At 44.2% G+C, this 27,753-nt stretch overlaps 1 protein-coding gene and 1 long non-coding RNA gene across 41 annotated transcripts in view; one reads left to right on the top strand and one right to left on the bottom strand.

Moving 5' to 3' along the window:
* The window catches only part of LOC135880244 (uncharacterized), a 220,561-nt gene extending 207,953 nt beyond the window's left edge, over positions 1 to 12,608 (top strand). Inside the window, exon 3 of the long non-coding RNA XR_010561486.1 lies at positions 12,596 to 12,608. This is a non-coding gene — a long non-coding RNA (uncharacterized LOC135880244). The remainder of the gene's footprint in view (positions 1 to 12,595) is intronic.
* The window catches only part of CELF4 (CUGBP Elav-like family member 4), an 846,252-nt gene that overhangs the window by 790,130 nt on the left and 28,369 nt on the right, over positions 1 to 27,753 (bottom strand). The gene's annotated exons all lie outside the window — the stretch shown is intronic.

Genomic DNA, 27,753 nt, shown 5'->3' on the forward strand with positions numbered 1-27,753 from the left:
CCAGATCCCTAAGTGGCCCCCTCAAGGATTGAACTCACAACCCTGGGTTTAGCAGGCCAATGCTCAAACCACTGAGCTATCCCTCCCCCCCAGTTAACTTTTTCCAAGGGGATCCCCACATCTTCAGGGAGAGATTGTCCTATGGGCACATCCCCACTCATGATGGCACAGACCACTTCCCTTCCCACTGGATGACACCGCAACTGCCTTACATGGAGAGGAATTATTATTATTAATAATAGCAGCTAATTAATTGCATTGTGTTATTTTAAGACATCGGCACGTTCAGTGATAAGTATTTCCAAACAAGCGTGGTGCGTTATTTGACAAAAGAGGTTCCAATCAGCCTTCATTTACCCTCATGCAATCTCACTAACCTCATTGTAAACAAGGGCAGAACTGAGCCTGCTCCAGCTCAGGAAACCATCCCTATTCGGCACAGCACCTAAGCACGTGCTTCACTTCAGGCACATGCTTAAGTCTCATTCAGTGGAAACCAAGAACATCATGAAGGATTTTCCTGAATCGGGGCCTTGTTGAGAGATTAGGCTGCTCTAAAGTCCAATACTGCAATGCAGCAGCAGAAGGCATTGAAGATATTACTAGAGTTGACACTCTCCTTGATGGACAACCTGGGGTCTTTTAATTAAAGTGTCCAGTTTTCTTAGGTATTTGACTTTCCATTACCAAGGAGGCAGGGGGCAGGAGCTACATATATACTGCCTTATCTCATGGCACCATTGGTTACTGTACAGCATTTGCCATCCTGGATCTTAATAATTTATACTGCAGTCCTCACCCACCTTGAATAAAGAGTAGACATTGACAAGCCAGCTGATGTGAAATAAGAACCCATCCAAAACATGCCCAAATTAAGTTCACTTTGAGGTTCAGAATTGCATGGGTAACTCTGTGAAAAGGATTCTAGGTTTTCACATTGCATCTGGGGCTCTACCAATCCACAGCAGGATACCAGCAGGTATCACTGGAACCAAAAGATATTAGTTGCATTCTAATTACTGAACTACCAATTAACCACTTCTTTGGGACTTGACACAATATTAACTGAACAATGTACAAATCTCCGGAGTCTCAATCCAGTGAGTGAGTGACTGTCAATCAGAAGACCATCCGTTCTCTTAAAATTCCCAAACCATTTTACACACCTGTGAGGCTTAGAGTATGTCTACACAGCAAAAAAAAAAAAAAAAAAAGCCTGCAACAGCAAGTCTCAGACCGTGGGTGAACTGGCTCGGGCTTGCGTTATGGGGCTAAAAACAGCAGTATAGATTTTCCTCTCGGGCTGAGTTCCACCCTCTCGTTGGGTTTCAGAGGCCCAAGTGGGAACGTCTACACTGCTGCTTTTTATCTCTGTACCATGAACCTGAATCAGTTGTCCCAGGCGCTGAGACCTGCTGCCATGTTTGTTTGTTTTTAGTTTTGTTGTTGTTGCTGGTTATTTTTGTTGTTGTTGGTTTTTTGCTGTGTAAACATACCTTTAGATAGTCAGTACTAATCCAAATCTTGGTCAGAAATCTTAAATTCTCACTCAGGATTATGTCAACACTGTGGGAAAAAACTGAGTTCTTAACACGGCTTTGCCAACTTGAGTTAAAATAGCAGTGAAAACACAGAAACTCCGCTTTTAACCCAGGTTAGCAGCTCAGATCAACCCCAGGTTGCCCTAGAAGCTTGAACTCTAGCTGCTAACCCAAGTTAAAAGCCAAGCTGTCGTGTCTTCACTGCTATTTTAACTCAAGTTAGGTAACCTGAGTTAAGAACACACTTGTTTTTTATTTGTTTTTTGTTTTCCAGTGTAGACGTATTGTACCCTCACGGTCCCTGCTGAGACATTGATCCCATTGACACTACTAGACTTTCACTTAAGTAAAGAGTGGGTAGAAACTTCATGCTTCAGTCTCTCTCGAGGTTCACCCATCACTAATAAAAAAAACAACTAACAAGAAAAGTAGGACCTACAATAACTACAAATCAAATGCAAAGGTACATTGTACTGCATGCCACAGGCATTCACATAGCTCTGGTTGGGAAATGATTTTTACCCCTTCATGTAAATTAAGATGAAACACCATCTTTTCATTTTCAATTACTTTTTTTTCAAATTTGTTTTGACTAAACCCCAAATATACTAGTTGAAAATGAAACACATGCATGACAATTTTGTTTTCAATAAAACAATCAGCTTGACATTCATAATCATATTTATCTTCAAACCTGGACAAGGATTGTAGTTAGTTAGCTGGACACCGTGCCCATGGATCTACCTGCAACTTCAGCTGCTTCCTGGAGAAAAAAAGGATTGGGGTCCAAAATTCCTATTTCCAAACATATAGAGTAATCCAATAACTGGTTATCATACTGTCTATTTAGCTTGTCTGCTTGATACACTGCTGTCTAAACTGCATTACCACTGAGATACATTTGGTGAAATCTCAGTCAGGATCACGTTACATAATGCGTAATTGTTTGATACTGAAATACATGGCATCCAATCTGCCTCTATATCAGCCAACAGGAGGCTGTTTATTTTAAGGACTTGAAATATAATATAGGCTAGGAGTACACCGCCACTGCTTTTCTTTCTTTCTCAAGCAGCACGCCAGTGACTTTTGGACTCCTAGACCATCTGTAAAATGCAATGTACTGCAAGGACAGCGGATAACATCTGTATAGCAGCCTTCAACTTGAAAGATCCCACAGGAACAAAACTGAAGTACAAATGGATGACTCCACCCATCACTGAATTGTGGGCATGCATGACTTGAAACACGGCAATGGTACCCAGCACAAATAATAAAGTATTTTAGTCCAAGATCTGAATAGTCTTATCCCATTGACACAGCCAGAGGAATTTAGGTAGGCAGCATCTGAAAACATGAGATGGAATTCATTCAGGACTAACACTCTCATTTAGGAGACAAAGTGCCATTGATTGCCATGGCCTTGTTTAACATATCACCCAGAAAAGGGCACTTCCAGTAGCACTGCACCAGTGAGTGCCACGCTGGGATATGGAGGGAAAAGTGCTCTCTTTTCCATCACCAACACCACTTCCCACAGCATTCCTTACAAGTCTCCCATGCAGACACTGACCCAGCCCAATGCTGCTTAGCTTTGACAAACTGGCATGGCCGCGGGTAGTCAGAAACACAGGTACCTACTGCAGGGCTGCAGAATATACACATATTCTGCATGTGAGTGCCCATGTCTCAGCCTCTCCCAGTGTACTGCTGGCAGCATGGATATTACCTCTAAGATAAATGAATAAGAGTTTAGGTCTTATTGGATTACAGTTTATTGAACTTTATAAATTCCAATTAACAGACCCCTGAGCAATAAGAGACATGTAGTGTACTCTTCATTTTATAGTGCAATTATTACGGAGTTTATCCTCAGCTGAACAAGAGGTATTAACGGATAAAACATGGGAAAGAGGACACACTAATAGACAGAGGCAGATATTGGAGACAAGGAGATAAACAGATACAACTAGGACCAAACGTGCAAGGGAAGGAACAGTTTGCCAGGCTTACTTCATTGCTTATATTACTAACCAAGTCAACTACAGGAAACAGATGAGAGACAGGTATGCATGGGAACAATTGCCCTAGATATGTTAACAAGGGTGGGGGGATAGATAGGATTCATAAATGGGTTAGGGTTTTTTGGTCAATTTCACAGCTGCTCTAAAGACATGAGCATAAGATAAAGAATTCTCCTGATTCAGAGTTTTGCCATTGTGCAAAGAGATCCAGGAAATGTTTCATACTCTTACCAGAATGAAAAAGCATTCAAGGTGTTCATCCATCAGCTTATGGATGTAAATAAGATGAAAGGCGATTCCTCCCCCCGCCCCGCCATCCAAGCCGCTAATACAAAATCCACACCAATTCGGCTTTGTTAAAAGTCACAGTGAAGGGAGATTGTTGAAGCAGTGCCGGTACAGTTCTTTCATTTCCCTCCCCCCTTCCCACTTTTTGATTTATTGAGCCTGTTCTGACTTTGTCTTTTTCATAGATAAGAAAAGTATGTATGTATATAAACTCCAGCAGTAACTAACTACATTGATCCAGTTTTCATGATTTCATTGCTGAGAGTCTGGGCTCTCCCTGCCCTGACTTTCATTTGTTATATATTTATAAGAGCTCCCCAGCCTGTCTATTTCTGGTATTATAAAGTGCTCTCATGCACTGTTTAGGCAACATCAGTTGCCAGGAGCTGTAACAAGAAGACCTTTGAGATGTTTTCCTGCATGCCTGACTATGACGCTGTTCTGCTGTAGTATTAGTGGCATTATGGTAGCACTTGGAGGCCTCCAACTCAGATCAGAGCCCCATCGTGCTAGGCGCTGCACAAACACATAGTGAGAGAGAATGTCTTCCCCAAAGAGCTTACAATCTATACGGACAATACAAAGGGTGGGAGGTAAAACAGGCAACAAGAAGTGAAGTGACTCACCCAAGGCCATGTAGGAGGTGAGTGTCAGAGCAGGCATCAATGAAGTAATTATTTTTATTTTGATCGCACCTAGAGAGCCCAACCAAGGTGGGAACCCCTTTGTGCTAGGTACTGTATGAACTTCCTGCCTCCAAACAGTTTACTGTCTAAATAGATAGGGCAGAGCAAAGGTGGCAGAAAGGAAGTATCATTATGCCCATTTTAACAGATGGGTAACTGAGGCACTGAAAATGATTAAGCAACTTGACTGTGGTCTCACAGAAAGATTGTAGGAGAGCTGGAAACTGCACCCAGATCTCCTAAATCACAGCCTGGTGCTTAATCCACAAAACCATCCTTCCTAGTCTGACTACAAACTCCCCTGTTAACTATGATAGACGTAAGAGTCAGAGCAGAACCATCTAGGACCTGACTTACCAGTGCCGGGTGCCTTGTGTCATCGTCTACACTTGTGCAGAGTCCATGTAAAATGCTGATTTGATTGCCCTTTGTACAGATGGAAAGGACAGGCCAAGGTACAATGCAGTGGGAGAATGAAGCCCTTCGTTTCTTGCCTAGGTCAGTGAGGTGCACCGATAGAACATTCTCCGGCACTTGGCCCAGTTCTCTTATAAAGGAGCCACTCTACAAGCATTTGCCTCACTCCCCCTGGGGATATTATTCCGCTGCCTAATACATCTCAAGTTTAGGAAACTTTCCTTGATCCCAGCCCGTTTTCCTGGGCTCATTTGCCACATTTCTAGTCATATCAATCACTGGGGCTACTCTACACATTTTCCCTCCTCTTCAGTATTTACACCCTTCAAGTGCATGGAGGTTGCTATACTCACCTCCACGATGCTATTATACAGCAGGTGGAATTGAAATTGTTCTGCTACAGCATTTCTTGTTGATAAAACACAAGCTGCTTATGCAAACATTGACATGACAAAGTACATCCATCAGTGAAGTGAGAATCCCATTCCAGGTTTGAGCGGGAATGTAGTCTAAGCAGTGCCACTTACAAACAACAAGTTCTCAGATGCCGTAGTTCACCAAGGATTAAGCTCTGGCAGAAGTTAACATGTGAAGAAGTGTAGTAATGGACTCCCTTACTTCCCCACACCCTCTTCTAACCTCCACCCCCTGTAATAGATCATACAGAATGGATTACATTAATTTTCTATAAACTATATCAACTTGAGTGACATGTCCTTAAGGATTGGGTGATTGATATCCACAATGAAGTATTATAATCTAAAATCATATTAATATTAATATTAAAGATTTTCTGTCCTTTATGTGCATCATTAAATTCGGAGTATAAGGTGAAATTGACAACATACATTTTGACAGCTTATCTATAATAAATATGCAAATCTTGATACTGACATGTCATCACAGACTTTGCTGCTCCTTGAAATATCAGAGAGATCCTTTCTTTATATGACATTTACCATGAAAGATCAGATATCAAGCATTTTGTGTGACTGAGATTTTCATTGGTTTAGTCTTCAGATGCCATGATATTGGTTTCATATTCCATGCCACAAGCATCCCCTCCCCCCCGCATCCCCTCTTCATGGTACTACAAGTAAAGGAAAGAAATGCACCCCTTTCCTGCCCCCCCTTCTCTTCGTAGCAGGAATTTAACATTGGAAATACTCACAAAGGGCACACCCTCAGCAGGTGTAAATTGGCATAACTTCACTGGCTTCAATGGAGCTACTTTTTCGGGGGGGGGGGGGGAGGAGATATCCTATCTCCTAGAACGGGAAGGGACCTTGAAAGGTCATCGAGCCCCCTGCCTTTACTAGCAGGACCAAGTACTGATTTTGCCCCAGATCCCTAAGTGGCTCCTTCAAGGATTGAACTCACAACCCTGGGTTTAGCAGGCCAATGCTCAAACCACTGAGCTATCCCTCCCCCCATATACCAACAGAGGATGCAGCCTATAGAATTGGTGGAGACTTTTCCCCTAGTTAAATGTTGTCAAAACAAGAACAGACAATTAACTGACTGTGGACTGTGCCAAATAATCTACCCCAAAAGGTTGGCTCTGTGTTCCCTCACTTCTACCCAGCTGACTGTTGGGGACACCAGCACACATGACAAGTAAAGCTAGGTGAAGTTTTTCAGACAAAACTGTTTTTCACCAAAAAAATCCAGATTCAGGTCAACCGAACCATTTTGCAAATTCGTGTCAAATTCACCAAATTGTTTTGGCCAGGGGAAGAAAAAAAAAAACTGAAAAAGTCAAAACCTTCTGTTTTGACATTTTCTAAGTGAAACAATAGCCCACCTTAACTGATTACACTCGTTATAGTTGTTATGGCAACACCCATTTTTTCATGTTTTGTGTGTGTGTGTGTGTGTGTGTATATATATATATATATATATATATCTACCTTCCTACTGTATTTTCCACTGCATGCATATGAAGTGGGTTTTAGCCCACGAAAGCTTATGCTTAAATAAATTTGTTAGTCTCTAAGGTGCCACAAGTACTCCTGTTCTTTTTGCTGATACAAACTAACACGACTACCACTCTGAAACATTTCAATTTTTCTATTCAAAATCTCTATTTCAACTTTTACCTTGATTTTATTTAAAAAAGGTGAAAATTAAAAAATACTTCGTTTCTGGTCAAAAACATGTTTTTCAACCCAAAATAAAATATCTTTGATTTTTTTTATTTTGCCAAAACATTCAAAAAAAATTCCCACTTTGGATTAACCCACAACAATTCCCCCGCTCCCACTCAATTTTTCGGTTAGCCATCAAAGTGAGAAATTGGTTATTCACAGAGCTCTAATGACAAGAGGAAGGAGCAAGAGGATGGGAATAGTTTATATTTGTGTGCGTGCTTGGGTGGGTATAATTAAACAATGTGGGACACAGTGTAGTTAAGGGTGTGTCTACAGACTGAGTGGCAGGCAGTAAGTTTCAAAGCTTGGATTGGCAGACTCAGGATCACCGGGCTCATACTACAGCACTAAAATAGCTGTGTTGTCATCGTGGCTTGGGCCGGAGCTCAGGCTCTGAAGCCTAGAGAGGGTGGTGGGTTTCAGATCCCGAGCTCCAGCCTGAAAGTCTACACGGCACCAGTTTTTAGCACTGTCACGGGAGCCCCCAGGAGCCTGAGCTCTGAGACTCACTGTCATGGACTGCCACTCACTCTGTAGACACACCCTAAGTGGCTAGAACACTGGACTGAGAGTCAGAAGCCCTGGATCCTATTACCAGCTCTGCCACTGTCCCACTGCGTGACCTCCAGCATGTCACTTCACCTCTCTGTGTCACTTACCATTCTTTCTCAGCCATCTCATCAGGACAGGAACTCTCACTATGTGTCTGTACTGCACCTAGCATAAAGGGGGCCCTGATCCTGCCTGGGAACTCCAGGAACAAATTTACTCTAAATAATACTTAACTATATACCTTAAACTACATCAGACAAGTGACTTGTATCATCCTACAGAGACTTCTGCGCCGGACTACTCACCCACATAATGTTTAACACATGTATATCACTGGCTGAGACAGCCATAGAACTGAGGACCTGATGACCCTATTGAACTCCAGACCCCTATTCCTGTGCCTTGGAGACCATATTGGCCCCTAGCACACTGCTCTGGTTGAACTATATTTTGGGAGGAAACAGAAGCATGGAGAAGCTCATATGGCCACTGCTTCTCCTGCCGGCTTGTTGTGTAGCCAGTTAATTTCAAATTTATGATTATTTCTTATTTGGATTACAGGAGCATCTACAGGTTACAATCGATATCAAGGCCCCATTGTGCCGGGTGCTGTACAAAGACTTAGCGAGCGACCGTCCCTGCCCCCCGAAAGCTTGCACTCTAAATAGACAAAACAGACAGAGAATGGGAGAGGAAATAGAAGCAGAGAGATGGGATGTGTTGACGAACATTGTGCAGCAGGTCAATGGCACGGCTGGGACTAGAAAGCACAGATCCTGCCTCTGTCCGGCCCCCTGAATCAAACTGCCTCTGAAACTGGTGCTTTCCAAAAGCATTGAATACATACATAAGGATGAATAAATACATAAATAAAACCCTCCAGTCCTATGCACAAACTTCACTCATTTTTAAGTCAAAAACCCATTCTAGTGAATTGATGTTACATAAAACACAGCGGGAGGTTAGCCTGGATTCCCTGCATTGGGGATGGAGTGGAATTAGCTAGGAGGTGAGGCGGGGTCAGACCTGAACGTGATTTAACAGAAAGTAGTCACCAGCTATTCTTCCTCCAGTCCAAATCGCAGCCCAGGTGGGGATTAGACAATACAGCACTTACACCTGCCTCTCCAGCAGGGTTGATTGAAAGAGGAATTGAGGTGGCGGTACTGGCTTTCTTTCTCAATGCATCCTTGCATCTTTTTGACAGCGGATGTAGAAGGTTGAAAGGAAAAAATGAAAAGAGCCATTTTCATTGAGGACATAATTCCTGGGACACTGACCAGAGGCTATCAAATGTATTGTATCAAGGCCCATTATGGCCATTTACTCCTGACCAGGCCGAAGTGTAGGCAGAACAGAGGTGGAAGGTCAACAACGCGGAGCCATCTTTATTTCTGTCATCGCCTCTCTACAGCCCAAAGGCGGCCGCAATCAGGCCACCACCTTCCGCCTCCCCGAACGGGAGGAGTGTGAGTGGAGGGAGCTGAAAGTCAGGCCCTTAAATCCCGACGTTCACAGTAGCACAAGTCCCACAGCTCCAAATAGCTTCCCTCTGCGTCGAAGTACTTTTGTGGAGCACCCCCATGTTGAAAAGTCTGTCCTGTTATTGGTAGTGCACATAGTGTTCTATTACGGCAGCACTCAGCCGCTCCAAACAAGACTGCAGTCCCACTGCGTGAGGTGCCGTATAAACACCTACTAAAAGACCATCTCTGCCCCGAAGGGCTGATAATCTAAATCAGCAAGGCAGACAAAGGGTGTGAAGGAAGGACGCATTATTAGCCCCTTGTTATAGCTGGGGAGCTGAGACACAGGGACACGAAGTGATTTGTCAAGGCGGTTTGTGTTAGAACTGGAAATTGAATGCAGATCCCCTGTTAGCGCAGTGCCTTAACCACTAGACCAGGGGTTCTCAAACTGGGGGAAGGGACCCCTCAGGGGGTTGCGAGGTTATTACAGGGGGATCGTGAGCTGTCACCCTCCACCCCAAACCCTGCTTTGCCTCCAGCATTTATAATGGTGTTAAATATATAAAAAAGTGTTTTTAATGCGTAAGGGGGGTCGCGCTCAGAGGCTTGCTGTGTGAAAGGGGTCACCAGTACAAAAGTCTGAGAACCCCTGCACTAGACCATGCTTCCTCGCCTGCATCTTCCTCCACATGCTTGATGCAGAATCTCACTAGCATGGGTAAAACTGGCATGGGTATGTCTACACCTGCTGCCATCGCACCTTGGATTCCAGTGTAGACATACCTCTGCCCCCTCCCCCCCACCCATTCAATGCCTCCAGCACTAAAACCAATCTACCGCTTGAGCTAAAGAGACAGGTGGTGGCATGGACTCACATCACAGGAGGAGGTACCGAGGGGGACACAACACACATGGACCAGTGGGCTACACTTGGAGGCACTTATGGTTGCTACTCAGTGGGGCGGGATGGCTTCCCCCTCTAAATAGCCACCTCCCCAGACAGACTACCATTCCCCCTGATAGCAACACTCAACTCCCCATTGTGTGGGAGAGGGGAACACGCAGCTCGAGCGACCACTGGCATGAAGGGTGCAGTGAGATGCAGACTCCTCTAGCTGGGTGTCTTAAGAAGCTGCCATTGCTCTAGGGAATGGCACCCTCGTAACACCACAGCATAGATGGTGCATGCTGCCCAACTACTAGCCAGAGGAGCGAGAACAGGTGCCTTCTTCCCCCGCAGTTAACACCCAGCCCTTGTGTTGCATTCATCTCTGTCTAATCCTCCCCGGCTTTTTATTTGTGTTGACTTGACATGCCTTAATCCCTGAGTCAGCTCCTATTTCTTGTTACACCGAAGGTAAATTATACCGAGCGTACCCGGCCGGCAGCGCTAAGCCTGCAGCATTTAGAACGCAAAGGACCTGCTAAAAATACCGAGGCGAGCACCTTCTGCAAGGCAAGAGAGAACCATGACATGGCACTCCTGGCTTGTGGGGCACCTCACTGCAGCCAAAGAGCTGATGTGGGCCTCTCCCCCCTGCCACAACTAGCGGGGTGTGGGCGGGGACACTTGGGACAGGAGGGGAGAGAAGTGCAAGAACAACAGATGGAGGGGGGCCTCCCCGTGTTTGTTTCTGTTTGCATGACTGCCTCTCCCCGGGCACCACATTCACATGCTCACATGCACACTAACGCCTTTTCCTTCTCAACCACACAGCCGAGCAGGACACACTCTCTCCCCCATATATACCAGGCACCAGGGATATGCCCTCTGACATCCATCCATCCCAGGCTGATGTGGGTCACACACCCCCATGGCACCAAGGTCTCTCGCACCTGGTCCCGCACTCCCACGTGCGCGCTCTCACGACACTCTCTCAATCCGTGTCATGCTCTGCACGTCGCAGGCTGTGCGTGATGCTCACTGTCACCGTGCAGTGCCCTCTCTCTCTCACACACACTGTGTATGATGCACCGTTTCGCTCTCTCTCAGTCCACGCACCATGCTCTCCATCTCTCTCACACACGGTTTGTCTGTCCCCCCTCTCTCTCCCTCTCCGCCTGTGAGAGCCCATCTGCCAGCCAGGAAGATGGCTTTTGATTCATCCACATTATCAACAAAGTGCATCCTGATTATCCGGATCTGAACAGCCTTGTCAGCTCTTGAGAAATGAAACAATAGCAAATATCTGGTGAATTTCATGGTTATCAACACTCCTAATCATGCAGATGAACTGGGAAGAATAGCAAAAAGCTAATGACTCTTTAACATCTTTGCTTTCTAGTCTTGAGTTCCCTGGGGTTTCTTCCTATATATGTAGTGGTTAACTATATATATATATATATATATATATATATGCAAGTGTGTGTGTATGTATATATATATATATATATATATATGCAAGTGTGTGTGTATGTATATATATATATATATATATATATATATATATATATATGTATACACACACACACACACACACACACTAAATGCTAGGAAGATTTGATTTTGCTTCTTGGAGCAAATGGCTGGGTTCCCCCTCCCCTTCCGATTTGTGTGTCATTATGTAAGGATGTTTCTGTCCAGCCGGCAGGGTTGCATAGCAAAGCATGTTAACCTGGTGATAACGGAGCACTTACATTTTTTATCATGATCTATTGCCTTGCTAGCGTGCCGGGCCACTTCCAATAACACGGTGCACGCGATGAATTAGCGCTCTGGCCTAGCACCCGTGATGGAATATTGTTTGGATTTCTGGTGACTCTGCAAGTAATCGTATTTTCCCATCGGTTTGTTTTTCTTTGAATCAGGACGGTCAGCAGGTGAACGAGGGAGAGAGCCTGTGTGTGAGATTGTCCCTTGGCATTGATCGTTTAGGCTGCTCCTTTGATTGGCATGATCCCCCCCCAACCCAGCTTTCCAGATGCAATCCTCGATCTGGGCCTGCTCCTGCCCGGTGCTGACCACCCTCCCCCCTGGATTCCTGTCAGATTCAGAAAGAGATGAGAATCCACTGGGGCTGCTCAGTTCTTTGCATAATCAGGCCCTTTGTGCGGCCCTGATTCTGTGAAGCCCTGAGTTCGCTGAGCTGCCACTGAGATCAGACGGATTTGCAGCTGCTCCACTCTTTTATGCTCCCAGGGGTGGGCTCTGTTATAAATCCCTATATCTCAAACAGGGTGAAGATTTTAGCCGGAGATTTGGGAGACCTGGGTGCAATTCCCTGCTCTGTCACAGACTTCCTCCACAACCTTGGCCAAATCACTTAGCCTCTCTCTGCCTCAGTCCCCCTTTTCTACAATGGGGATAACAGCACAACCTGACCTCCTCCCAGGGATGTTGAGAGGCTAAATACCTTAAAGAGTGTGCTCATCTACTACAGTAACAGGAGCCACAGAAGTACCTAAGACACATTGGAGGGACCTTTCCGTGGACTTAAAGTGGTCTCAGCATAGAACAGGATTACACAGGTCGGGAAATGTGTATTCAGGGCCACAGCTGGGGGTGGGATGACTGGCAGTCACTACAGCTGACCACAGAGCACAAGCCCTAAAGCAAAGGAAGGCTTTTACCATTTCCACCCTCTCCAGTTCAAAGGGCTGCTGCATCCCATTAGCATTGAGTCCCTCAGTTATACACACCTAACATCTGGTGTGTACTTTACACTGGAACCAAATATTCATTTTCAATCCACACAGTCGCAAAGACATTTAAAAAAGAAAGAAAGGAAGAAATGTATCACCACTGTTTATGTAGGGCCTACATGGACAAATTGGACCATTGCAAATTATACTGAAGTCCAAGAGCAGCCCATACTGAGCTGACCTCTTGCCACTGCAAACCAAGCTAGTCATCCCAGGCAGCTAGCCACCTAAGGCCCAGATCCTGCAAACACTTAGGCACACACTTAACATTCAGCTCTGGAGCAGCCCCATTGATTTCAATGGGCTACCATAGAATCATAGAATATCAGGGGTGGAAGGGACCTCAGGAGGTCATCTAGTCCAATCCCCTGCCCAAAGCAGGACCAATCCCCCTCATGTGCTTAAAGTTAAAAAACTCATTTAAGTGTTTGCAGGATCAGGGCCTATTTTCCCCAGTTGGAGATTGTGATGGTGGTAAATAAATGCAAGGAAATAAACAGAGCAGAGACAAGTTGGTTTGCACATCCCAAGAAACAGACAAGGGAAACCAACTCTAAGTAGCTGCAAAATTGGGACGTTGCAAAAGGGGAAAGAAATGACAGAGTTTCCAGTTTCTATGGAACTGTGAGCAGCAAAGGAGAGAACAATAAATCAAACAATCATGCCATACATACCCATTAACTGCCATTAAAAAGTACTCGGAACTTTTAAAGGAAAAACGCAGCCACTCATCAGAATAGCTCAGAAACCTAAATAAATATGTACTGTAATGTTTGCATATCTTATCTACCCACCTATCAAATGGTGATGCTCTGTTTTTTTTCCAATGGGGTTTATTACCATGCTACAGTGAAAGAACAGTGCTCAAGAACTGTAGGACAGAAAGGACTATATCTATCAAATACTTATGTAGGTACCTAAGCACCAATACTGCAAAGATAGGTGCACGTGCTGACATTTACACATGCACAGAGTCCTATTTTATTATGTGGATCAAAATAGCTCCCCAGTTGAGATCACTGTGCCAGGAGCTGTGCAAACACTTAGTATGACACAGTCCCAGTCCTGAAGCACTTACAATCTAAAATTAAGTCCATGTAAGTGTCTGCAGGTTCAGGGGTCAGTGTATTCTAACACTTTACTAATGAGTGTTACTTGTATCCTGCTGTGGGAGAGCAAGACTTCTGTTTTTTTACATGTTCACAGCTTTCTGAACAATTCTCCTATTCGCTTGAAATTGCCCAGGCTTAATCTCAGGTCAGAAGTGAATCTGGGAGCTGGTGCGGTTTCAGGAAAATCCCTTCAGATGCATATGGAAGAGAAACCAAACGTTGAAGCTTTAAAGAAGGAGAAAGACACAATTTGGGCCCAGAATCACAAAGGTATTTAGTCTGCTAACTTCCATTGATTTCAGTCTACCTTTGTGGATCTGGACCTTGCTTCCTTTTAGCACGTGCAATCCACTTCAAGGATAAGAAACATTACAGGAGTTACGATTACTCACCAGCTAGGACAGAGAGATGCAGGAAGCAACCACCATTTGCAAACTAGGCTTTTAGGGCTGCAGCCAGTGCGCTCTGCCAAATATAAAGGGCCATTCCCAGAAAAGCATGCTGGGAAAAAGGTCCTATAAAGGGGCAGCTGTAGCTAGGTAAGATTTAGTGGAAATTAAGTAGTTGCAAAGGAAGGTGTTGATTATGCGCTGCTTCTAATCTTGCACTTGTCAGTTATAGCTGAATATATAACTGCCCTGGACTAGGAGCTTGTTTTCTATGGAGACATTTCTTTGCCAAGTGTTTTTTTGGGGGATTTAAATATAAACAATTCATGAGCATGTAAAAAAAAATGATTCTGAGCATGCTCAATAGGCATAGGCTAAGATTCTTAGCAGTATCTAATGATGCCTCATCCCATGTGTGATATCCGCAAAGTGGGTGTGAGAACTTCTCATTTGCCTTACCTAGCCTGCCTGGTACAGCTGGGACAATCGGTGTGAAGAAGACTGTACATGTCTAAATGAAATACAAAGAGCTGCTTTGATAGCCTGGTCCAAAGATCCCCTGCACACATTGTGACTAGGTGCCACTACAATTCTCTGGATTTCACAGTTTTATAAAACTGCTTCAGATTGTAAATCTTAAAAAATAAAAGTATCTTTCCACTATGTACATAGAGTTGTTGCATTGTAAACCAGCATGCGTCTGCCCCGTTAGCCCAGGTAGCTGCTCGCCAAACAGCCAGAGCAAAGGGACATGTTTATACCTCCTTTGCCTCTTTCATCTCAGTGAAATGCAAACTTTGAATCCTACATAGTCTTTAAGTGGACTAACTTTATTAAGCAGAGACAATTTGACCCAGATGGTCAAAGGAATTTAGGCTCCTAACTTCCACTGAAATAAGTAGAAATTACATATCTTTGGGGATCTGAGCCTTTCCCCTTATCTTAGAGGGAAAAAAATCAAGGAAATTAAATGTAATGAAGTTATGAATTTAAACTCACAAAAGTCAGGAAGTAGAAAAGCTATTGTTCTCATAGTCACATTAACTTTCTTTTAGTGTATCTTCTTTCGTCTGGGTAAACAGACACTCAATAGTCTGTCTAGTAATAAAATACACTATAGGGGCCAGATCTTCAACAGCTATGAATCTGTGCAGCTCCATTGACTTCAGCGAAGTAACACTAATTTATACCACTTGAGTAGGTAGCTTTATAAATGCAAGGTGGGGAAATTGAGCCCAAATCCTGCACTGAGCTGCTGCATCCATGGGAAGCCACTTCAGCTTCATTGGGGGCTCCGAGTAGTTCCACAAGTCTGTTTTCAAAGAGCTCATTGCACGACCAGGTCCTGCGCTATTATGAAAAGCATATTACTTTCTAAATCCCTACAGTATGTGCAATTAAATCTCCAATCTTAACCCTACCCCACTGTCTTCTGCCAGTTACTTTTGATACACCTAAAAGCAACATCTATACAATATTTTGTGCTTTTCTGATCTCTCTGTAACTGTGGGTCATGCTTGTGTTTCCCTCCATGAGAGCTGTCATTTTATTGATATACTCCAGCAAGTGAAATGAAGTTAACCAGTTATTAAAAAATAAAATTGGTCCCATCCTTGGTTGCACCTGGGCGGTGGTTGGCATAGCTGGGATGGTAAAGAGATTATACTAGCATGCATTCCTCAGTCCCAGTCCTGGGCTGTCTACGTGCCACGGATATGCCCAGTCAGCTGCCAACAGCCCCAAGGGACAGCTATAAGCGGTAGGGGTGGCCCCAGACAGGCCTTGTTTTAGCTGGCCAGGCCTCCTAGTCAGTTGCTGCACAGTGACTTCATACCTCCATCCCAGACGGACCTATGTGGTGAAGCGGGAACGGGTTATGCCAGCTTTAGTGCTGTTTGGGGCCAGTGGAGTGGCACAAAGCAGGCTTGATGCAGTGAGAACTACGCCAGCTGTGGCTTATCTTTCAGCCATACTAAAAGCCTCCTGCCTGTCTCAAACATTCAGATACTGAGTTGCATTTCCCCCGCTCCATTTTCAAAACGGCATGTGCCTGCCTGTGCCCAATGTGTGCCCAGCCGCATGCCTAATTGGTGTAGGGTGACCAGACGTCCTGATTTTATAGGGATAGTCCTGATATTTGAGGCTTTGTCTTCTATGGGTGCCTATTACCCCCACACACCCCCTGTCCTGATTTTTCACACTTGCTCTCTGGTAACCCTAAACTGGTGTGTGTGGTTACCATGACCGTGCACTCACATTGGGTATGTGAGCATGGAATTGGCTTGTCATGCATCACATAATCACTTGTTCATTTGCATGTACAAAACCCCAGCCGGCGTGCACAATCATGGCAACTGTGCATGCTTTTTTGCGTGAGCAATCTACCACGGATATGTTTGAAAATTAGATCCAAACCTGCATTGAAACACTATTAAGACAGGGGAAATCCTGTTTGCTATTTATTCTTTCTTAGGTCTCAATCAGTTGTTTGTTTTAAAGAGTGTCTCACTCCCTTTTGGAGTGCTTGGAATAACTTCGAGGCCAAGCTGGAAGTTTCCATTTCATAGAATATCAGGGTTGGAAGGGACCTCAGGAGGTCATCTAGTCCAACCGCCTGCTCAAAGCAGGACCAATCCCCAGACAGATTTTTGCTCCAGATCCCTAAATGGCCCTCTCAGGAATTGGGCTCACAACCTTGGGTTTAACAGGCTAATGCTCAAACCACTGAGCTATCCCTCCCCTGTCGAAAAGGCAGCATTCTCTCTTTCTGTTAAAGAAAGCACAGGCTGTATGTTTCCATGACCTAGCACAACTTTATTTCCATCGTAGCTTTAACAAGAAACCCTAGAGGAAGAGACTTTAAAATGTAAATGTATTTCTGTATCCTTGTTGTGCATGTGTATATGTGTGCAGAGGGTGGCTGGTTAGGAATCATGGGCATATCTGAGGGGAAGCAGCTGACTGGCTGATGTGGATGTGCTTAGCATGGAGGGATGGCTCTTTGGAACAATCTGGGTAACTGCATACACCACTGAGCACATGCGACTGATTTGACCAGACAACTACTACAGATCCCAAAATAAACAATGTGCACCAAAGAGAAACCCAACCAGTGTTTCGGTGATTCTACATTGGCAAGGGAAACAAGCTATGGCTATTGCTGTCTCTAATGTCTTGATTCTGAAATCAGGGCTTTGAGCCAAGCAACCGTTTTAATTCATTTTGCTTCTCTTTGTGCAAGGAAATTTCTTTTCTTTTCCGTCTCATTGCAAATTCGACCCAGGAGCAAATTGTCACAATGGTTTCTTTCCAATGTATGTTAGAGAGGAAGGTGGTTAGGAGCTTAGGACTTCAGAGTAGAGCTATACAAAGAACTGATTTTTGTTTTCAGTTAACTGATTAAACACACACACACACACACACACACAAATAAAAACCCAGGAAAAATGTTTTGGGTCAACTTTCCACTGAACCAAAGAAGTTGAAAAAAAAAGTCAAACAAAATATTCTGGTTTCGAGTTTTTTAACTTTCTTAAAAAATAATAGGCCTGTGTCGTACAGAAATACATTTAAAAAATACAACAAAAATACATTTAAAAAAAAAGATTTTTTTTGACTTGAAACAAATTTACATTTTACATTTTGAATTTGGCTTCAATTTTATGACACATAAAATTCTGTATGACACAGGCCAGAGAACTTCCCCGAAATAATTCCTAGAGCAGCGATGGAGAACCCACCGTGACCTTTGGTCAATTGTTCCACTGGTTAATTACCCTCACTGTCAAAAATTTACCCCTTATTTCCAGTCTGAATTTGTCTAGCTTCAACTTCCAGCCATTGGATCACTTTGTACCTTTCTCTGCTCGATTGAAGAGCTCACTATTTGTTCCCCGTGTAGACCCTTAGAGACTGAAATCAAGTCACACCTCTGTGAAGGCTAAAAATAATACTGTGCTCTTATACAGCTCTTTTGATCAGGAAATCTCACCGTGCTTCATATAGTAGGGCCCAGATCCTCAAAGGTATTCACATTCCTAACTTTAATTGAAATTAAGAGGTCTTAAGTGCCAAAGTCACCGTGTGGAAAAAAGTCTAGATCTCACTGCACTTTATAAGCAGGTCAGTATCATTATGCCCATTTCACAGATAGGAAAACTGAGGCATGGAGCTGATGAAGTTACTTGCCCAAGCTCACACAGCAGGCTAACAATGGGAACTGAGTTCAACTCTTTGGGGTTCTAGCCCAGTGCTCCATCCACTAGACAAAACTACTTTCCCTACACAGTGTCTATTTTCAGGGACTTAAGTGGCACATAGCACTTAAATTGCCCATCTGCACTGGAGTGACTTTCACCATCTCTGTTCTGTTACTATCCTGGGTCCCTCAAGGTGGAGAGTGTATTGGTGATGCCAGACAATGCTGTTCAGGTAATAGTCCAAAAGTTCAAGGCCAAACACAGACTTGATATAAATAGTTGAAACATTGCTGACCTCAATGACCTGCTTGGACTGGCTCTGAAATAGGCCCTGGAAGCTTATGTCAAACCTATTCATTCTGGAAAGTCTGAATGGGAATCTCCTCGTTTTTCCTCTTTGCTGCCAGGATGCCGATATCAAGAGGCCATTTTTCCCTTGCAGCATTTCGACCCCATTGCTTCCCATTTTAGAGCTGAGAAACACAAAGTCAGCACAACAGTGAAAAAAAGCAGCAGGGCAGAGCATATCTGGACATTCCAGGCAGCCAAAGCCTGAGGCAGCGGTATTTGGGTTTCAGTCTGGAAGACCTTTTCGGCTGGGTTTCGTAAAAACACAGACCGGGGTGTTTTGGACCCTAGCTGACCCACTCAAGTTCAGAAGGAATGGGGAGAAAATGTTCTGAGTTTGGTTCACCCCTACCGTTTGACACTAAGACTATTATTTATGTTGCAGTCGTGCCTAGAAAACCCAATCAAGATTTCGGCCTCATCATGCTAGGTACTTACAAACACATAGAGACAGTCCCTCCCCCATACAGCTTCCAGTCTAAATAGGCAAGAGGTGGGAGGGGAAATTGAGGTACAAAGAGGTGATGTGGCTTGTCCAGCATCCCTCAGCATGCCAGCATTGAAGGGAGGAACAGAAGTCACCTCTCTTCGTGCACAAGACCACCCATCACTGTGCCAGTGCAGCAGCAGAAAGCATCCTCCATTCAGTGCACTGTATTTCCTGACAACAATCAGAAACAGCATGTCCTGCAGTGGAGATGGAGGGGAGGACTAGAAAGCCTTGCATGGAAAAGATTTACCTAATTTCCATCTGGCATTACCCCTCCATCCAGCTGTGTGAATAACCATTGTTTCGGTTTGGTGGCTGAACAGAAAAACATTTTCGGGTCAAACAAAATGTTTTATTTTGGTTTTAAGGGGGTTTTTTAAGCCTTTTTTTTTTTTTGCAGAAAAAAATAATGAAATTGGAAAACTTGAAACAAGCAGTCATTTGGGTCAACATGTTTCCTCTTGAAAATGTCATCGTTTTGGCTTGTCCGTATTATTTTTTTTTACTCAAACAATTGGACGAATTTGACACAAATTTGGTTGACCCGAATCTGCATTTTTTGGTGGGGGAAAAAAAAAAGTTTGGTCCAGAAATACCTCCCCCTTCTATCCCCAGGGAGAAGAAAAACTCTTATTTCGTCAGATTCACCACCTCGCCTGGTATATTCACCTGCACCAGATGGTAGGGTGACCAGATAGCAAGTGTAAAAAATCAGGACAGGGGGCAGGGGGTAATAGGAGCCTATATAAGAAAAAGCACCCAAAATTGGGATTGTCCCTATAAAATTGGGACATCTGGTCCCCTTACTGGATGGCGTCTGAGCCTGTATGAAGCAAGCAAGGCCTTTGGAACAGCTTTCTTGTAGCTCTTGAGTGCCCAAGAGCACCAGGAACAGGAGAGGGGGCAGCTTGCAAAGTGCCGAGTGGTACCACTCATGGGAATTTAAACTTTGTATTATCCTCACTTGCCTGTGACAGCATCCTACTGTGCACTCCTAACAGGGTGTGGCTGAGGGCTAAGCCTCTGTGTGTCCATCCTCAATAAAAATCCCTGCTCCTTAGGCTAGGTCTACACTACCCGCCTGAATCGGCGGGTAGAAATCGACCTCTCGGGGATCGATTTATCGCGTCCCGTCAGGACGCGACAATCGATCCCCGAATCGACGCTCTTACTCCACCAGCGGAGGTGGGAGTAAGCACCGTCGAGGGGAAGCCGCGGAGGTCGATTTTGCCGCCGTCCTCACAGCGGGGTAAGTCGGCTGCGATACGTCGAATTCAGCTACGCTATTCGCGTAGCTGAATTTGCGTATCTTAAATCGACCCCCCCCCTGTAGTGAAGACGTACCCTTAGATCCCGCTCCAGGCTTTACCCAACCCTCCACTGCTCCCTGCATAGCACACCGCTTTTATTCCCTTCTCTTGCGGTGGTGTGGTGGTATTTAAATCCATTCTCCTGTTCCAAGTTATAATGTGAGACGTCAGTGTTTGCACTGGAGTCTCTGCTTTCCCCTCTGGGGATGTGTGACAGACTAATTAAGAAACCAAAAGCAGCCATACTGGAGTACCCCACTGCTTTACGATTTCCCACAACTACCATGTCCAGAGCTGCACACCCCTTTGTGAAAGGCTCTTTTGGTGCCCGATCCTTCGGCTTACAGGGGCTCCTTGCATGCCCCATAAGGGCTGTGTATTCTGCTGGTCAAGGAAACAGTGTGTGGCTTGATCACACCTCCCTCAACACAATATTAATGACGGAGGCCAGAATGAGACATGTCAAGGCTCCTTAAGGCAATCAGGCTGGTGGGTTGTTGGACCTGACTGAGATGGGGGAAGGATGAAGTTAATTCCCCCACCCTAGCGAGGGAATCTGCTTAGCCTCTGGCATCAGTATGAATTCCTCCAGGGATATTAGCGGGGGGCGGGGGTAGTTCAATCTCAGTGGGGTCATGTCCAAAGGGCCAGTGGGAGAAATCTTCCTTGCCTGGTTAGGCTTAAAGAGAAACTTAACGCGAGGCGGATGACTAAAGTGCATTTAGAGCGAGTGATTTATGTAAAACTATAACCTTTATAAAATAGGATTAAGTGCCAATGTGCTTACATTTGGATGGGGAACGCTTGTTATTTGCCCTGAAAGAATTATGGCCCATAGGTCTCTGCAAAGGAAGACCGAGGAAGAGACGGCGAGTCTCAGCTGCTCCCCCCCTCCCCCGCAACTTTCATTAAAGCTACACATCACATGAGGTGGCACCGTGCTCTGAGAGTCTCCGACAAACCCATCACATGCAGCCTAAGCACAGATCCCACTGCAGCTCTGTCTCTCTGGCCTTCCTCGGCCATTTTTTTTGTGTGCACCCAAATTTCATTTGCACTGTCTCTAAATCGTCTTTCTTTCTTTCTTTCTTTCTTTCTTTCTTTCTTTCTTTCTTTCTTTCTTTCTTTCTTTCTTTCTTTCTTTCTTTCTTTCTTTCCCTTCCTCTCCTGCCTTGGGTTGCTTGGTTGTTTCCCCCACACCCCGCAAGATAAAGTTTTACACCTCTGTCTAACCACAAGCACTTTTTGACTTATCTCTAATCTGTTCCTGGTTCAGGATTAATAGCCTAGTTTGGGATCAATACGTACAGAAAGGGAAAGATATAGTGTTGGGAGGAAGAGCCAAAGGTCGGTGGAATAAAAATGAATTGATACGGATCAGTCCATATTTTATGACTCCTAAATTGTTGAATGGGCTGTTTTTAAAAAGAGGACAGCTTTCCTCTTTGTTTTAAGCCCCGCAGATACCAGTTGCCTGTTGCTTCTGATCAGATGCTCAAGAGCTGTCTTGATGATGGATATCCTGGATATAAGGTGCATGCTGTCAAGTTAAATGATCAGGCGGGCTGGTGTGATGGTTAGTGATGGGGAGATATCAAAAAGCTCAGTTAGATCAGGCCCTAGCATTCAGATCACAGAGTCCTGTGAAGGCTGAGATTTTACAAAGCTTTCTAATTTTTTGAGAAACCAGTTTGGACTGAGCTGGGCCAGGTCAGTTTCTTATACCATTAGAACTGGTTTGCCACCCTGGCTTTGGAGCAGCTTTCACACTCTGGGCCCAGGCCCTCAGGGGTGTTTAAGTGTCTAATTCCCATTGATTTCAATCCTGACTATTGTGAAATCTCCTGCCATGACCTGCTGGCAGAATTAATGTAACTGTGTCTTTAAGATGGGCAGCATGGTGTATCAGATCTAATATAATTATCTGGCAAAGGTATGGTCTGATCATTGAACTGCATGCTGGGAACTCCACAGTTCTGACACTGAATTGCTTCCACTTTCTTCTTGGGGAAATCACTTGTTTTCTGCCTCACTTTTCCTCTGCGGAAAATGGGATGAATACTTGCCTACAGTGATTGCCATGAGAAAGCCAACAGCTGTTGCATCACAGTATCTGGGGCCAGTTATTTCCTTTTTTAAGTATGAGGAAAATACTGTGGTATCTCCGGTATTGTACTGTGGTGGGAGGATTGTGGGTAAACATTGACTTTTAATAGCAGCCAGTGTATTTCACAAGGCTGTTGTGAGTATTAATTAATGAGCCTGAACCTGCTCTTCACTTCCCCATACCTGTGTCAGCACAGGTTTACACCACCAGGAGAGGAGAATCACGCCCATTTTTTGTAAGTCACCATAAAGATCATGGACCTGATTCTGATCACACGCCTGATTCTGATTACACTGGTGTAATACCAGTGAGTTCGCTGCAGATGCTCCTGATTTATACTGGTGCATATGAGAAGAGAGTCTGGCCCAAAGATGCTCCTAGATATTAACAGTAGTAATTAATTTCTAGGCTGAAACCTAGCATGGCAGGTGTCAGTTGGCAGATGGATGAGTAGCAAAAAGGGTAGAGGCTCCATTCAGTGTGAATTATTGCTTAGCCAAAGCTTTCCCAACTAATCTTTAGGCCTGATATTGCAAACCCTTACTTACACGACTAGTCCTTACTCATGCAAGTCTTCCAGTTGAAGGCGGGGGGATGACTCACGTGAACGACTACTTGCGGGAGTAAGGTTTGCAGCACTGGTCTCTAGGAATCTCAAAGTACCTGGCTTTCTCCTGAGGTTTTCAACCCTCCCCACTCTGACTGGGCTGAACAAAACATGAAAACAGATTTTCTTTTGGTGGATCTGCTTCACGACCTACCCTAAAAGGCAGAGGGTATACAGGGAGCCCAGGCTCGAAATAAATTAACCAGACCTTAGCAAACACCCAGTCATTTTGATTTGAGATTTGGCAGAAGGCTGCTGTCTGTGCCCCTTTTATTCTAAATGACTGTCTATTTTCATTGATGGATTATTCCAATTCCTTGGGGGAAAACAAAAACGAAGGCCTGGTCAACACCTAAAATGTAGGCTGACTTAGCTACATCACTCAGGGCTGTGAAAAATCTCACATTCTGGGTGCTGTAGTTAGGTCGACTTTTCTCCCACTGTAGACACAGCTAGACTGACAGACTAACTCTTCCGTTGACTAAGCAACCACCTCTCGAGGAGGTGGATTTCCTACAGTGATGGGAAACCCCCTCCATCGCTGTAGTAAGCGTCTACACTACATGCAGCTATGTGCTGACTTAGTTCTTGTTGTGTAGCGGTACCCAAAACCAAGGACGATAATAGGAATACCACCGATGCCCCAGCCACTCTGGCTGTGGATCCCAATGGCAGCCGCTGTAATGAAATCCCCATCTACGGTACATTACCGATGTCCAGTAGGTGGAAACATTTGCATTAGCGTTAGCAGAACAGCAAGCCTTCACTTATTCACATAGTTAAATTTGTTATCTGTATATAAACCCCAGAGATGATATATCTAGTTGTCAGCAGTGACCTGATGATAATAGCGGTACAATTTAGTTACAATATACAATATCATTAATCATCCCGCTGTAGTATAAACAGACCAGACCATTTCCTAAAGTCTCGCCAGGGGTGGGAGCCGGGGTGAGGAAGGGTCGCTTGCTCACAGTCATCACGTAATCCAAAGGTTCTCCAAAGGGAGGTGGGTTGGGTGGAGGGAGGGGAGAGTTATCAAAATCAGAATCACCTTCAAGGGTGCTACATGCCTCTATTTATTAGCATTATGGTACATATGCTAATAGCAGACTGTACACTATTTCTGAGCATTAACATCTGCTCAAAGCAACAGACTTTCACTTACAGAAACTGATTTAAACTCAGTGAAGCAGATAAACACAGAAATCTAAGCAGGTGGCTGCAACTGAGGAAGAATTCTCAATTCCTGCATTCAACCGATGAACTTCACTCAAGCCATAATTAATATTCAGATAACTATATTCCAACATGTAGAATAAACAAGATCATTTAAAGGATGCAAATGTATTCTGGGGTGGGATGGGGAAGAGGCAATGTGGCGGCGGGGGGATTGGGGATGCAGAATGGTTTGAATATAAACCTAACCTAGCCCATAACTTCGCCTGGGTGCCTTTGATGGGCATAAATAAGACAGTCATAATATTACAGCAACCCCAGATACAGGGTGCGAAACTGACTCCTTTTGTAGCTTTAAAAGGACCATAGAGATAGTGATGAAGAAATGTCTTTTCAATTGCTCAGTGTTGGCCTGAGCCCAAACCCAATAGAAAGATTCCCACTGTCTTCAATGGGTTTTGGATCAGACCCTCTGTGTATTACATACAGGGCACTTAGAAGATCACAGGGTTGGAAGGGACCTCAGGAGGTCATCTAGTCCAACCCCCTGCTCAAAGCAGGACCAATGCCCAGACAGATTTTTGCCCTAGATCCCTAAATGGCCCCTTCAAGGATTGAACTTACAACCCTATGTTTAACAAGCCAAAGCTCAAACCACTGAGCTATCCCTCCCTCCTAAATTACTAGCCTATCCTGCAGGCCTTCCAAATGCAACACCTTGTGTAACTTCACTGGGAAACCCCATGTGCAGAATGACTGTAGGACTAGGTCCGGTGTGTGTTTGTGTAGCTAGATTAGATCTCAAAGTGCTTTACAAAAGAGACCATGATCATTACTACCATTTTACAGATGGGGAAACCAAGGCACAGAGCAGTGCCGTGACTTGCCCAAGCCCACCAGCCAAGCTAGTAGCAGAGATGGGAATAGAACTCAGGATTCCTGTCCAGAGACCTAGCTGGGAAGTGGTACATAAAGAGAGAAAATAGTAGAAGAACAGGAAGGAATAGAACAATAAACGTGAGAGCTTGAAGGGGCAAAAGGTAGAAATAACAAACAAAAAGAGAACAAGAAATGCTGCACCAATTCAAGGGCATGATTTGTTTCATTGCCTCCTATTGCCTACCCCAAATCCTGGGCTCTGGGCTCTACCCTTTCATTTGCCCATGGGGCATTTTGTCTTTAAATCTGCCCCTGAGCAAGACCAAAGTTTGTTGACCTTCTGGTCAGGCGGTATGGCCTGTCTTCTTTCCCAGGCTTTCAAGAGGGAGGCGGGTTCCGGAAGGCAGAGATAGGGATTGATTATTCCCGGCAGGCTGTTAGCATGAGCAGAGTAAATAGCTGGCTGTTGCTGTATTGATAAGATTGCTAATCGCCTAGCGGTGAAGCCTGGACAAAGCCTATACTCCACTTAGCCAGAAGGGGCTCCCTACACAGCAGCACATTTCCCCCGGCGAGCAGTCAGTAGGAACTTTTCTAAAAATCCAAATAAAATGGAGACATGGGCCTTGAGCCTTGATAGCTACTCTCAGACAGAACCATCACTGTCAACTCTCGGCAAGACCCCAAGTTTTACATGTTGTAAAACCAAACATCAGGACAGTTTCATTTGAACTAGGGTCTGGGCTCAGCTAAAGGAATGGATGGGCTTTAAAACTAACCTGGGCCTGAGTTGCCAGTCACTGAGGAAACATGAAACCAGGGTGAGTTATACATCAGTTTTACTTGTGTGGCAGACATTTCACACTGCTCCAGCTGCTAAAGTTCTCCAAGGAGTTGCATGTGTCATATTTCTCTTTACCTGTAGGGTGGTATATGGCACAATTACCAACTCCAGCTACTCAAAAATCATCAATCTGGGAACCAAAATCCTGAGACTGGCTTCAAATTCATGAGGGTTTTTTAATAACTACATTTGGGGTTCTTTTTATTTACCTTCTGCTTTCTCAAGCCTTTAGGAGTAGTGTTCTCAAGCTTTTCTCCACAAGTGTGAAGGCTAGAAACTTACTTAAAAAAAAGAAAGAAAGCTGAGATTCATAGTCACATGACTCCAGGAGCTGAGGCTTTAAGATAAAGAGCAAATAAATCAGGAGAGAGGCAGTGAAACCATGAGAGGTCAGCTTCAGAATACCTCCATACATTGAACAAATAGTCAGTCGGCTCCTTTTGTTGTTCCTTCACCAGTATTTCCAACTCTTGGGATCCAACTTGGGGTCTCGTGTAATCTGGTGTCTTTTAGGGTAGCTCCAGTTCTTGGGAGCATGTGAATGTGTAAGAATTTCAGCTTTCATTAAAAACAGTAATTTGCTAGTTCTTGTGCTGGCTTAGAAAAGCTGGAAAACATGAACCCTAAAGGATCGAACTCCAGAAGGCAAATAAAAGACCCCAAAGTTATTTTTTTGAAACTCATGATTCTGGGGCAGTCTGATTCATGATTTTTGAATGCTTGGGGAGGGGGGCTAGTAATACTGCTTTATTAAACCTTTGAACTGCAGATTCCTGCAACCCACATACTCCTTTCGGGAGCAAATCTAGCAACTCTATGGCCTTTTGAATAATAATACTAGCTCCCTCTGCTGTATGTATCTAACATAGCAAGGTGCTACCATGAGACCTGAGGAGGGAGTCCCAGATCATTACCAATAGTTAATTGGCTACCTTGAGATTTGCTGCTAATAATCCACCTTGTTTTATTTTCTTTGTTCAAACACAAACACACTTACATTCCTGAGAAGGATTCTGGGTAGTGCATCCGACAGGCATTTTCTGTACCAAGATGTAGTGCTGGGCACATAACAATTTTCCCATCCTGTGAGAACTGTAGAGATTTCAACAGAAATTCCTTTTCCGAATCAGGACAAAAAGTCAAAAATCTCAAAATTTTTCACAAACTGAGAAACCAAAAAAATCGTTTGGCTCAGGTCAACAGAAAACTTTTGTTGAAATTTTTCGGAAACATTTTGTTTCCATGCTGACCTTTTCCTTTCTTTTTTTAAATCTTTCTTTAGTCTAGATGTACTAAAAATTCAAAACAAAAAGTAATTTTGACTAAAAAAGTTGGTTTGAAACTGTGACAACAGGACATTTTCATAATTTCAAAACTCTCTTCCAAAACCTTTTTGTCAGGAGATATATCCAAACTGACCCTGTTTCATGAACAGATTCTGCTTCAATGAACTGAATTTTTTTGGTGAAAAAACCTTCAGTAAAGAAATCCCAACCAGGTCTACTAAGAAGTATTATAAT

Source organism: Emys orbicularis, chromosome 6, assembly GCF_028017835.1.
Source record: "Emys orbicularis isolate rEmyOrb1 chromosome 6, rEmyOrb1.hap1, whole genome shotgun sequence".
Classification (NCBI taxonomy): Eukaryota; Metazoa; Chordata; order Testudines; family Emydidae; genus Emys; species Emys orbicularis.